The following is a 14,687-nucleotide window of genomic DNA, read 5'->3' on the forward strand; positions in this document are numbered from 1 at the left end:
TGGTATCAAAGTCTGACCCCAGAAGCTAGAGTCTGCTGCCTACAATTCCTTGCAATGTGGCCCTACTTGCCACACTTGTGGTACCCGCTACCAGATCGGCAAACCCCCGAATGAGCCTTCCCGCACTTCCCACAAGTATGGCCGGGCTGACCTCCGGACCTAGAATCAGCGGTCTTGGATTGCTTCGGCGCTGGCTGCAATTGTGCTGAGGCCTGCCTCTGCTCTCTCAAATGCAGCTCAATATCAAGCTCATGCCGCCTAGCGACCTCCTATAACTCCAGTAATGTGTCACATCATTGGGTAGTAACAAACTGTCTGATTTCAGTCTTGAGGATGCTCAGATAATGAGTCATCTAAGCCTTCTCGGATGCAAACTCTGGGCAAAACATCTCCCTCTCAGTGAACATGCGGGTGATCTCCGACACCGTCCCCGTACCCTATCTCAGATCCAAAAACTCTTGTGATAGCCGCTCTCACACAACCCGTGGAATTTAGCGAGCGCAAAACATCTCCCTTAACTGATCCCAAGTAATTGTCGCTCGCTGCACATCAGAATATGACCTCGTCATCAATCTCCACCAGTTCTTTGCTCCAGACCTCAGTAGGTTCAGAGCACAACTAACCTTCCGTTCAACATGACATGAGCATGTGCAGAAACTCCCCTCCACGTCAGACAACCACCTCATGGCTATGATTGGATCCTGAGTCCCAACAAAGGTCAGGTTCGTGTTATTGAAGTACCGGTACTGAAAAGCCAACCATGTCCCCGTACTGAAGTAGAAATTTAATCGAGTACGAATACAATCAGAGTAATCTAAGTATTATGAACAACGATAGTAAATAAAATCTTGTTTATAGCTCACTTATACTTTCGAATATGGAGAGAATATTAGACATAAGTACTTGGAAAATTTCTATCCACCTTTGTGTACAACTCTTATTTTTAGGAGAAAAGAAAGTATACAAAAAATACTAAGGACTAAACTATTGGGTTATGAGCATTCTAACACTCCTAAGTATACATGCAACCCAAAATACCTTGGATCTATGTTTTCTATATTATACATGCAAATATGAATATTCCAAGGTATTACCCTATCCAGCATACAATATTTTGATACTTGAGTAATATAACAAGTTAGAATACACGCCTTGTTGTACATGCCTTATTTTGATACTTGAGTAATATAACAAGTTAGAATACATGCCTTGTTGATGTAGCTTGACTCCATGAAGCTCGAGAGCCTAGTGCCCCAAGTATGACACCTCAAATGGTTCACACAACATCAAATGCACTTGGAATAACTTAGAGAGAAATGATACACTTCATGAAATCGGCTAGCCCCCACCATTCCTTCATAGTCTCTCATGGTGGCCGATTTTGACAAGAATAAGATGCTTATATAGTGTGTCAGAATTAGGGTTACACCATGTAAACCCTAATTGTCATGGCCTTTCATTTCCATGATCCATGGGTACAAAAACACCATGGAGCATCCATGGAGCATATGGGACACCTATTTGACCCATTATTTTGGTATTATTTAGAAGACTAATATATATATATATATATATATATATATATATATATATATACATATATAGAGAGAGAGGTTCAAATTTTTCTCACATCTATTGTGTGCTAGAATACACCAATAAGAATTTAGTAAACATTAAATGTATATTAAATGATATCCATACTTATCATTCTTTTTTATGGAAACTAATTAAATTCGTCATTAATTGCAACAGTAATATTCTTCAGAATGAATTCGTATCTACAAGAATAAGAGTGTATTCAAGTAGAACGAAAGTATATTATACTAGAATACACTTTCACTCTTCATATTTCATACAACTTTGTTGTATTTTAAGCAAGTGAGTTCTGAAAGAATGTTATTGCTAACATAAAAACCTAGATACGAATTCATTCTGAAAGAATATTATTATTGACATAAATGATGAATTTAATTAGTTTCCATAAAAAGAAAATTATAATTATAGATATCATTTAATATGTATACAATTATGGAAATCATTTAATATCTATCTTTATTTAATTTTACGAAATTCCTATTGATGCATTCTAGCACACAATAAATGTAATAAACAAATTAACCTAGCCATATATATATATATATATATATATATATATATATATATATATATATATATATATATATATATACACACTGTGTGTATATATATATATATATATATATATATATATATATATATACTACCCGTTTACCCGCGCCAAGCAACGAGTGTGAATGGTTTTTTCCTAAATTAGTTTCTAAAGACGATTAGTTTTTTGCGCAAAATAGTTTCCTATTTATAAACATATATCAATAAGAGTCATTCTAGCAAACACGAAATCTGAAAAGAAATAGTTTCATATATATATATATATATATATATATATATATATATATATATATATATATATATATATAAGTAGATAAAGAATTCAGATTCATTGAATTTATGGAATAACAATAATAAGATATGTGAGCAGTGAGAGTACTTTCAATAAAAAAAAATGAAACCCTAATTTTGTGGGCTTTGATATGTGCTTCCGTTGCAAACTCAAAATTTGACTCGTGTAGAAGGTGTTAATCCTCATGTGCCTCAAAACTGTTTGTCACTTGCCATAGCCTTTAGGGACGATGAAAAATGGGAGAGGGGTGTGGTTGCTGAACAATTTCTTTTCGGCGATTAGTTTTAAAGATGCAATCTTTAAGTATCGAATTGTTTATCCCTCTCTGTTACAAGGTGTTCGTAGTTTATGTGATTCAAGATACAATCAACAATGCAACATTTTGTTATTTAATGTGATTTATTTTGAATCAAACTAAAGAATGAAGAAGTTGACTGAAGGTTTGTTGATTCAGCAGCAACAAAGAATGTTTACATATTTATAATAATAAATGTTTCAGTATGAAAGAATGAGAGAAGTAATTTGTAAACTTCTCATTACATATAGTTAAAAATAAAATTATAATTTCGTTTCTTCTTTGTTAAAAATAAAAATACACTATACATAATCAATACATCGTGTTCACATTTTTTTTGGTTGTGCTCTTATGTTTTCCTAAACATTACATAATGCATTGATTCAAATTAATATGAAAGAATTTTGTTTTTAAATGGGTAAACTATATGAATAAATCTCAGATAACTTTTTTTTTGTGCGGAAAATCTGTTACATATTAAGAATTTTTCTTTAGTAATCGATAACATAATAATGCTTATTATATAATTCTTAATTAAAACAAATCATATATGAAAAAAAAACATATTAGCAACAACACTATCTATGAAATAAAGAATCTAATTAGCCACAAGAACATATACATTTTAAAACATAAAAATGTCAACAAACATAAAGCTACTCCATACATTATTAAAGACAAAAACACAATAAAAGGCGAACAATAAATTGAAGTTTTGACAAAACCATGAAAGATAACACAATCAACTCTTATAGAAAAATAAAACACACCAATCGAAACTTTGAAAACGAACTAACTTGCCCCCTCATCAACCTGAAAAGAATACCAAAAAGCCATGGTTAGTCCAAATCTGCATTAAAACCAAAAAACAGACATGAAACATTGGAATGCAAAAGTAGAGCAGAAACAAACTATGGGGCTTTGAGAATTGTACTCCACTTAATTGACCTTTTCTCGGAAAAACTTGCCCCAACATCTTCTTTTGTTTCTCCAATCTCTATTAAGGAACACAAAGAAAAAAAACAGACCATACTAAAGTTACATTTGTAAGAAACATATGGAACACATTTCAAAATAAGTCTTAATTTATTAGCTTAATTTCTAAAATAGGTTAAACTAATTAGATGAATAAAAAAAAGAGAAAAGCTGATTAAACATAAAAATCTAAAATAGTAAAATTTGAAAGTTGGTTGCTATTAATTGTAAATAAGTCAAAGTAACTTGTTTATTTTGGTAAAATACATTGACATATAGGAAAATTTTATTTCCAAAAGAAAATTAGAATTTATAAATTACCAAACATGGAATTGATAAAATAGATTAAATAGTCTCCACTAATTGGCATGATATTTGGTTTGAGTTTCAACCAGAGTAATGACTAATTTTTTTTACCAAACTTAAGGACCAGAATGGTGTACGGGCATCAGAATGGTGTACAGGCATCAATATAAGAGCTATGTTGCTTGTTGGAATAAAAAGGGGGTGTATAATTTCTAATTTCTACAACTATAACATCTATTTGTAGATAATAAAAGAAAGTATTGTTTTGTACTTCCCATGAACCACCTATGTTTGAGCACTAAGATATATAAGTATTGAACCTGCCATTAGCAGGTTAACTTAAACCCATGCTATTTAGTTATAACTTTTTGGTTGAATTTTTTGAGCATTGAAATTGTCATACACATGCACATAAAAATCATTTTTTGTTATTTTCTCTATTTGCTAAGAACTACCGTATGTATCATAGTTTAATCTTCGAATATGTATTTGTTGCTTTTGAATTTGTTTCTCTTTTCTTCCATTATGCCCCACCAGCTTTACCAACCTGTCAATTATTCAAAGCACATTTAAAAAAAAAACTCTAAAATAACAAAACTTTAAAGTTCTATAACAAAAAAAAGGAAAATGGAATATCCTACACTGTAGTAACAGATGTGTTGACAAGGCTATCTTCTTCAAATCGTTTCCTAAACTCTTACCAAATAATATGACATTGCTATAACCGGATAAGTATTTTAAAGTACATTGCTAGAATAAGAAAAATATGAAAGTTAGATAATTTAATCAACAAATCAATAAACATACATTACTATTTCTTGCATTTCACAGATTTTCATTTTAAGAAAACTTTTAAAAAATATTGTCTTATTCAAATACATGTATTTTTTGTTCAATTTTAGATGCAAATACAATTTAGGAACCATGTTTTAGGACAAAATGTATCCTTCATGCCTCTCGATATTGTACAGGTGCAAAATCCAAGTTCCGCAACAAAAAAAAAAAGATAAGTTTAATATATTAGAGCAAAATAAACATTGAACAAACCAGTTAGAGCTCGAACATCTGATTATAAAAAAACGAAGCAGTTAGTGCTCGAACTTGTGATTACTTTGAAACGGATATTAGGAATAAAACTTGTTAGAAGTCGAAGTCGGACCTGTTAGAAAAGCAATTACCAAACATGTGTGATTACTTTGTCTCTAGTAAACAATGCCAAAAGGAACCACTGACAAACAGGGGAAGGGAATGAAAAAAGTATATTAGGCAAACAAATGAAACATCCTTCCCAATCTTTGGATCTAGATACTCAATAAGTAAAAAAAGAAACAACTTGTTGTTACATTCATAACAGATGAAGATGCAACTCCTGAATGGTTCTTAGCAACCTAATCCTATCTGGATAAGCCAAGATCATGATAATGATTAAATCTTAATTTCGTCCTTAAGGGCAATATGGTCATTTCGGTCTTATTGGATTAAATATCTTTTTTACACTTATTTAAGAGACAATATTGCCTTTTTTTTCAGATCCACTCGATGTTGTATTGGTGCCTAATCCAATATATTCAATATCACCATCCAAATTCCAAATACAAAAACTGAAAATAGTCAAAAATATCCATAAAAATTAATTATCATCATATAGATATAAATACTAAAAAGAATCAATGGTATAAATAAGTTTCCTTGATGAAACATTAGCATAAACTCACATAATAGGCAGGCCAATGAAAAACTTCATCCTTTAATTAAAGGAAAATAGAGTAAATCTGTCCCAACACTAAAATCAAGAGCCCAACATATCAGCTTACTACCGAATACTCATGATACCGGTCATAAGCATCATAATCATCATCATCTGTAACACCCATAATCAGAAAGACCAAGAAAGGAAAGGAAAAACCTAAGTTAAAGGGCCAACTCGTCGAGTCCAAGGAGGAACTCGGCGAGTCCGATCGGGATCCGGGTCGAGGAGTAAGTGACCGACTAGGCGAGTCGGAGAATGGACTCGGCGAATCCGGTCTGAAGAGGGAAACCCTAAATCTGGGAATTTTTGCACTATTTAAGCACCTCATTCTCTTCCTTAGGTTTCCTTTACTGCTCCCCTCATCCAGAACATCGAACCCTAGCCACCATATCCGTTTTTGAGCAAAGATCTAGCCTTGGTGTGGTGATTTGAAGCTTGGAAGAGAAGGAAGTTCATAGTGGTGCAAGAGGAAGCCTTGAATCCAGAGTTGGTGTCACTTTTCAGAGCATTTGAAGGTATGAAGTCATTACCTTCACTCCTTTGCTCATAGTTTCCTTTTTGTCGTGAGATTTGGGGCTTTTATGCCATGTCCTAGAGCCAATTGGAGTTAGAAGCCCAGATCTGAAGTTCCTACTTCAGATCTAAGTGTATTCTGGCCTGGAGAGTCATAAAGTATCAGTCTTGGGGGTGTAGGTGAAGCATGGTTGTCTTAAACCCGAGTATGGAGTGTTTTGGGCCTAGATCTCCTTAGCTACACGTAAAGTTTGCAACTTTACGTGAGGAATAGGCCTTGGAAGAGTGGATCTACAATTTGGAGTCCTTGCATGACTCAAAAAGCCTCTGAATGTATGAAGGACTGAATGGAATCGACGAGTCCTTCGAGTGGACTCGGCGAGTAGTATGAAGATTATGAGAAACTCGATGAGTTGGATGAACAACCCGGCGAGTCTGTTGAAGTTTGCCTTGGACTCGGCGAGTCTGTTCTTGGACTCGGCGAGTCAGGTCGCAAAACCCTGAACCCTTCAAGTTAAGACTCGAATCAGTGAGTCGAGTGGAGACTCAGTGAGTTGGACAGGTCAGGATTCAGAAATTGGTGGACTCGGCGAGTCATGGGTTGACTCGGCGAGTCGAGTCGCGAATGGAAGGACTCTGAGCATATGAACTCGGCGAGTCAGTAGGATGACTCGGCGAGTAGGGTTGACCTGGAAGGTTGACTTAGTTGACTTTCGGAGAACAGTTAGACTAAGTGTTATATTGATATTGATAGCTCGGGGAGCTAGTGGAGCCGCGATTCAAAAAATTTGTCGGGCAGCAGTAGAGGGGTTTCAACAAGTTCAACAAGTGCAGGTGAGTTTCCCTTTGTGTGGATGGGTCTAAGGCCATAATTCCGGCCCATGTAGTTATGAGTAGGAAGACCCGGGGGTTAGCCCTAGTCACAGTATGCTAGTATGATATTCAGGACGAGGTCCAATGTAGCGGCGGGGAATGGTTTGCATGATAGTTATACTTGTTGTCTGTGTGATACATGTATGTGCCTGGTAGGAAGGTGAGTGTGGGCGAGGTCCCGTATCTCACTAGCAGCAGAGTATGGACGGTGTTCCATATCTCATTAGCAACAGAGTAGGGGTGAGGCCCAGGTTAGGGAAAGGGTGAGTGTGAGCCAGGCCCTTATCTCACTATCAGTATGAGTGTGGACGGGGTTCCATGACTCATCAGTTACAGGACATGGGCGAGGCCCAAGATAGGCGAGGCCTTTAGAACATGATTCAGTGGTATATGTTTAGTGTATGTGTTGCATTATGTTTATGTGTTAGAATATGTTGGCGGGCGAGGCCCAGTGACAGGTGAGGCCTAAGTGAAATAGATTTGTATCCGAGCGGGGCTCGAAGCCAGGCGAGGCCTGGAGCGGCGGGGCCGTTGTAGCGGGCGGGGCCCGAGGTAGGGCGAGGCCCAGAATAGCGGGCGTGGCCCAGTATATGCAGTATGTGGTTATGCATGGTATCTGGTAGGTTGGGGAACTCACTAAGCTTCGTGCTTACGGTTTTCAGTTTTGGTTTCAGGTACTTCTGGTAGCGGAGGGAAGAGCTCAGGGTGATCGCATGGCACACACCATAGATTAGACTTCCTGGGATGTTTTACTCTGATAATGAACATATGTTTTGGAAATTAATGCTCTGGTTATGTTATGGATTGATAATTATGTTTTATAAAAGAAATTTTTAGTCTGAAATTTTTGGACGTTACATTATCTATCCTCAATCACTGTTGTAGAAGAACGGAAGAATGTCATGTGATTTAACAAAAAAAATTGAAGGACTAAGGTACAAAACCTAAAATCTCATCACAAGCGAGCACTCTGGACTCACCAGAAACATCACTGGGTTTCCTCATGGGTTCTTCGTCTGAGATGATTCTTGGTAGCTTCTTCGACCTACAAATCATGAAATCAAAAAATTAAAAACTAAATTGATTTACGAAATCGATTTAAGTTTCAAAGAATACGAAATAGACAAAATGATAGCTCACACAAATGAGTTTCAGGTGGAGGAGACTCATGTCAAAAAACAAAAACCACTGATATAATGAAAAGAAAACTTTTCCTTCAAAAAATAACAAATACATAGATGAAAAATGAACAAAGTTTGTTAGATATGACCAATACCCCCAACATTGAAATAACATGCATTTGGTGCCAAAATTCATGGCTGGATACCAAAAAACAAAGAAAATGTAGAAGCGATGAGTGAAAACCATGAAATTCTGTTAATCATGCTCGAGGAAACTCACATGAGGTCGTGGTGGTGTGGTTTATAGAGAGCGTTACAAAGGGAAAGGATCGATGACGACAGTAATCACCTGTGCAATGGTGGAAGCTAGGGCTTTTAGTGAGAAAAGAGAGATGCAATATGGTGGGTGTGTGGATATTGGGCTTTCTTCAGTCATGGTCATGGCCAGCGATGGTGTGGTGGGTTGATAAGTTGAAGTCCTCGTAGATCAAGATCAACGGTAACAAATCTAGAATGGCGGTAACAGTAAAGCATAGAGGTGAAGGGTATTGATTTTTGAGTGATGGTGGTTCTGTGGTGGTTTGGGGAGAGATAGACAGTTGTAGGAGAGTTAGAGGAAGGTGCAAGGTGTTGATTTGATGATCATGCACTTGTTGTATGACGGAGGAAGGTAGTGACGGCTACAGATTGTGAAGGGGATCTAGGGTATAAAGAAGTTAGAAGATGAGAGAAAATGTGACTTAAGAGAGAGAGAGATATTTCAAAATGAGGAGCGTACATCTTTTCAACGGGAAGATGCCAGAAATAGGGGAAGGCAGGCCTAGATTGTTGAGACAATGGTCGAAACCTCAGTTTGGCGGTTGTCTTCATTGATGGCAGTTGAAGCTCGATGGTGGCAGTGGTTGTTCTTGGCTAATGGTGGTGTTTGGGGTATAAGGGCGACAGTTTTGTGGTTGGTGCTTCTCGTTGTGCGGTTTTAAGGCGGTGGTGTCTGATAGAAGTTGGAGATGGCGTGAGTGGTGACGATGGTGAAGATCGTTGGTCAACCAGTTGTGCAGGAGAGGCTTATGAAGTTGGAGCAGCACATCATCATAAAATATATGAGGAGATGGTTCTAGGATAAAGGAGATATGGCCGAGATTAAGGGGGGTTTGGTATTGAGGTATTCAATTGTCAATCCAATAAATCACGGCCGAATAAGAACTCAACTTAATACCTCACTTTTTAAGATGTTGACCAAATAAGATTCTATACATAAAATGATTGTAAATACCGCATTATGGTTTTGTACGACTTAATTTTCAGCGTTTGACCAAAGATGCTTTATAAGGTGTGTGTGTGTGTATATATATATATATATATATATATATATATATATATATATATATATATATATATATGGGTCAACCATTTGATCTATTATTTTGGTATTATTTTGAAGACTCATTTATGGGACGGCCATTTAACTCGTTAGGCCTTGTGGTATACACACCACGAATCGATTTGTGGTCTAGTTGGCCACGAGAAAGGCTCGTGCACACCACCCTGACATTCTGTGGCCGGGCGTGGTCGTGATACTTTGTGTTCCCGACGACGGATTCAAACGAAAAAGGTGATTGGTGGTTGGTTTTTTGGCCGTTGAACGACTATTTTGCCTATTTTTTCTTTTTTCAAACTCTATTCAATAACATAAATAAACCTTCTAATTTCACCAAAACTTACACCTCATTTTAACCTTCATTCTCTAAAACCACAAAACACGTATACATGGATTCCACAAAACATATGGAATGTATAAAATATTTTGACTCGGATGACGACGTAGAATTCGTCGAGACATTCTTCAACGTTGTGCAACACATTCACGACGAAGAAAGTTCGAATGCTGCTCGTACAAGGGCGGTCGTCAATCGTGATCGTCAAGCCGCACACGACTTATTGGTACGTGATTACTTTGCCGATAATTGTCTTTATAATGACGACTCATTCGAACGTCGTTTCCGTCTGAATAAGGCTATATTTTTACGTATTAGTAATGCTTTAGAATCTCGTTATGATTTTTTCAAACAAAAACCCAACACTAGAGGAAGAATGAGTTTTAGTAGTATACATGGCATGTAGTGAAATATGTTATACGACTCTGGGATAAAGAAAGAATTAAACGAATGGTCCTAGCATGTATTATAATGCGTAATATGATTATTGAAGATGAAGGTCGAATGATTCGCACGTATGATTCGAACGACGTTGTCGTTCCAATTGACGAGTTCATACGCGGAACAAACGCGTTTTTAGAGCGAGTTGTTGAAATTCATAATAGTGAAACGTGTTTCAATCTTCGAGAAGATGTCGCGGAACATTTGTACCAACGTAGCATGAACGACGATTAGGTTTTTTATATGTATGTTTGTTTTTTTTAATTAATGTAATGTTTTTTTTTTCTAGATTAACTAAGTAATGTAGTTTGAAGTTGTAATTTTATTTTTATAATTAATGAAAAACTAGTTTAAAAAAGTGAATGCTTTTTAATTATAAAATAGGAAAATCTCCGGAAAAGTTTCAATATTTTACCCTAACTTACGAAAAAGTCTCAAACTAAAGTTGGTTTATGAAAAAGTCCCAAAAACCGGTAAAAATAACGATTTGACCTTATTTTCCCGGTTTATCGGTTTCATTACTTACCCGGAAACATTAAAGTCTCATTATTTTACCATAATTTTCATGAAAGTCCTATTATTTTATCATAATTTGGGACTTATTCGTAAATTATGGTAAAATAATGAGACTTTATTAAAACGAGTTAAGTAATGAAACTGGTAAACCGGAAAAATATGGCCAAATCGTCATTTTTACCGGTAATTAGGACTTTTTCATAAAAAAAAATAGTTTGAGACTTTTTCGTAAATTATGATAAAATATTGAGACTTTTCCGGAGATTTCCCTATAAAATATGTAATTTTATTGTATTTTTGAATTAAAAAAATAAAATAATGATGTGGAGTGGTGTGTTAGTGATAGGTATCCAATATTAATAATAGAGGAATGTGATGCTCATATGGCACCCACCACATATGATATGTGGTGGATAAGTGGGTATAACGGATTGAGAGCGAACATATGAAAATCTGACATCTTTAAGAATGCCAAAGTGCTTAGATTTATTCCATAATAAAATCCAATATAATAATAATAAATGTTAGTTGTTGATTAGGTAAGTAATTAACGTATGTGACGTACGAGATGACTTAAGAATGTATGATATCATGTTTCGTGCATCATGCCTATGAATGCGCAGCCATTGTCATTCTTTCTAATCCAACGTAATTAATAATTTAATCACTGGCATAATCTTCCTAATTAAATAAAACCTTAATTTAAAAATAAAAGGACAAATTAAAAATAAGATATTATGAAACATTGACGTCAGCAACATGATGTAATACCAATAACATATCGATTAAATTTAAGGGGTTTTAATGATACATACATACAACACTCATAAATTTATGACCGTATTAAAAATTATAATTAAATAATTATATACTTAAAGTGTAACTATGACATTCTAACATATATGGACAAAAAAAATCAATATACATATCTTAATTACTCTAGAAACAATCTTGTCAAAGATATATGATTTTTTCTTAACTTTTTGTACGATGATAATTAAATTTATGAAAAAAGGCGTAGCGGCGCAGCTTGTTACCCGTTTGTCATCTTACTTGTTGTACGATGATAATTAAATTTATGAAAAAAAATTATGTAAAAAAAACATAAGATTGTAATTCTCATACCATCTAACTACTTGAGAGCAAATCACAAAGCAACAAAATACAAATTAAATAAGTAGTCGTTTGTCTCCACAGACATGTATAATTTATAGGCTTTTAACACTTCAACAAACGATTGATGATTTCATAAAACAGAGTAATAATACAAAAAGAGAAATAAGACACAATCAATTTACGTGGTTCACACAATCAAGATGATCAGTTATGTCCACGGATGAACACGAGAGAGAGAGAGAGATTTTATTGATACTGCCAAATGGCATTCTATTACATTAGGCTACACAAATTCAAAAGATATATATATATATATATATATATATATATATATATATATATATATATATATATATATATATATATATATATATATATATATATATATATATGGTAAAGTGAATATACCTAACAACCTTATATAAGCTTAGGTACCTAACTCCATAATACTACATCGGTTTGTATCATATTTACATTGTAATTGCCTAATGTTCTTAAACTTAAACCCCATAACTTGATTACTTCCAAAATCTTTGGACTTTCACCAATATCTTTCTTTTACATCACGTCTTTCTATCGAATACCACCTGATGGGCTTCATATCCTACCGCTACAAATGAAAGGATGTAGGAGAAATATAATGATGAATTTTCAAATTTTTTTGAAGTAAATCAAGTTTAGGGATGAAGTTTAAGAACCTTGGATGATTGCAATGAAAATTTAATGCAAAATGACGTAGTTTGATGAGGTTAGGTACCTAAGCTTATATAAGGTTGTTAGGTATATTCACTTTACCCATATATACATATATATATATATATATATATATATATATATAGACATATATATATATATATATATATATATATATATATATATATATATACTAGTTGTTTGACCTAAAACTGCCAATATGATATAGGACCTAGCCTAAAAAAAAACTATCTTCATGGGGGTGTTGTTTAGCGGTTATAGGGTCAAAAATTATGAATCACTCTCCACAACTTAACAATCACAAATCATTGTCAAAATAGATTCCACCTTAACTTCTTTTTTATTCAAGTTTACTGTTAATGTTACCATATGCACGTTAAACTTAACGGAAAGTACTAATGAAGCGTTATCATGCCAGAGCCTTGGCCGATACCCGACCTTGGCTCTAGTAGGCCAGCGTTGAGCTGGTAGTCCGCTTCTCCTCATGAGGAAAGAATATTCCTCGTAATCTTCTCATTCTTTCACAACCAATTAGGTCATGACAAGGAGCCTGGTGACGCCTAGAACTAATGTCACCTGACAGTTAATTATCATGGGGATACACCTCCTAATGAAAGGGTGCCACGTCTCACTCCCACATGGGAGAGTCCCTTCGTTCTGTTAGAAACAAGTATAAAATGATCTCTTCCAGCTCAAGGAAGGGATCCATCTTCTTCTCCACACAATTTACCCTAAAAACTGCTTCTAAATTAAGGACTAACTTGATCGTCGGAGTGACGTCCTGGGAGAATCCCCGGTCTTCCTTTAATGATTCTTATGTGTTATGTTCACAGGAAAAGCTCTTGGACAAACCCGTCAACGAACAACCAATCCCCTGATGAGCATGTCACAACATTTACTCAAGTGAGAAATCGTTCCATAAAAATTCTCCACCCCAAATATAGTCAATTTTATTGAAACCAAAGTGTTCCACTGAGTTTTGTGATTCGCAATCCCTTAAATATATGATTGATTAGACAAACTCTTAGGCTAAAAAAGCTTATACAACACCTCCCATTGCAACATATCGACACCTCCTCTAGGATCCCTTATCAGTGCTACATGAAACTCCCCATTTAATACCTAATCTTTAATAAGGGAATTCTTATGCACCTCCAATGCAAAAAACTCTTGGCAAATCATATCTGAGAGAAATATCACCATAGCACAAATCTTCCCAAAAACTCATACAATCAGAATTACCAACTATTCACCTTAAAAGAGAATTAAGAAGCATGCCTTCATCTTGAAGATTTTTTAATTGAAGTAATGATATTACTCAAAACACCTAACTATTTGACACATTCAGGAGCTAAATCAGGACCATTTGTCTAACCATGGATGGCTTTAATAACTCAAATCTACAAAAAAAAGGGCTTTATATAAAATCACTACATCCACTTAAAGAGAAAAAAACATAGTTAAACGCGAAAAAAACTTATGATTCCTTGACCTCACCCCCCATCTTCTCCAACAACTAAGATTATTTTCCATTTCTCCCAACAAATTTTCTTCTCGGCTGTATCACCACCGTAAAAGAACTACATCACAACTTCTTTAACAAATTAAGGATGCCTTCTATAGATTTAAAAATCAGGAAGTGATAAATGAAAATGTTTATGTACACCGACTTTGTCAAGGTCAATCTACCACCAGTCGAAAGCATTAAACTTTTCAATTGGGAAGTTTTTCTATGAAACTATCTATAACGAGCTTCAAACCATCTTCTCTACTTATAATGGATCTAACTAGGAATCTAAGATAAGTAAGCAAAATATTTTCATTGGAATACGTAATAATATTAGTTAGCGCTTCCGCCTCATGAATCAATACTCTCATATCTATAAGGTTGTTTTGAAAGATTAATCATCAA

At 34.9% G+C, this 14,687-nt stretch overlaps 1 long non-coding RNA gene across 1 annotated transcript; it reads right to left on the reverse strand.

Moving 5' to 3' along the window:
- Window positions 1–3,337: 3,337 nt before the first annotated feature.
- On the reverse strand, window positions 3,338–5,394 carry LOC111881257 (uncharacterized). The gene is made up of 2 exons (XR_006187080.2): window positions 4,658–5,394; window positions 3,338–4,563 (listed from the first exon to the last, which is right to left on the reverse strand). It is a non-coding gene; the product is annotated as an uncharacterized LOC111881257 (long non-coding RNA).
- Window positions 5,395–14,687: the final 9,293 nt, after the last annotated feature.

Source organism: Lactuca sativa, chromosome 9, assembly GCF_002870075.4.
Source record: "Lactuca sativa cultivar Salinas chromosome 9, Lsat_Salinas_v11, whole genome shotgun sequence".
In the NCBI taxonomy this organism is placed as follows: Eukaryota; Viridiplantae; Streptophyta; class Magnoliopsida; order Asterales; family Asteraceae; genus Lactuca; species Lactuca sativa.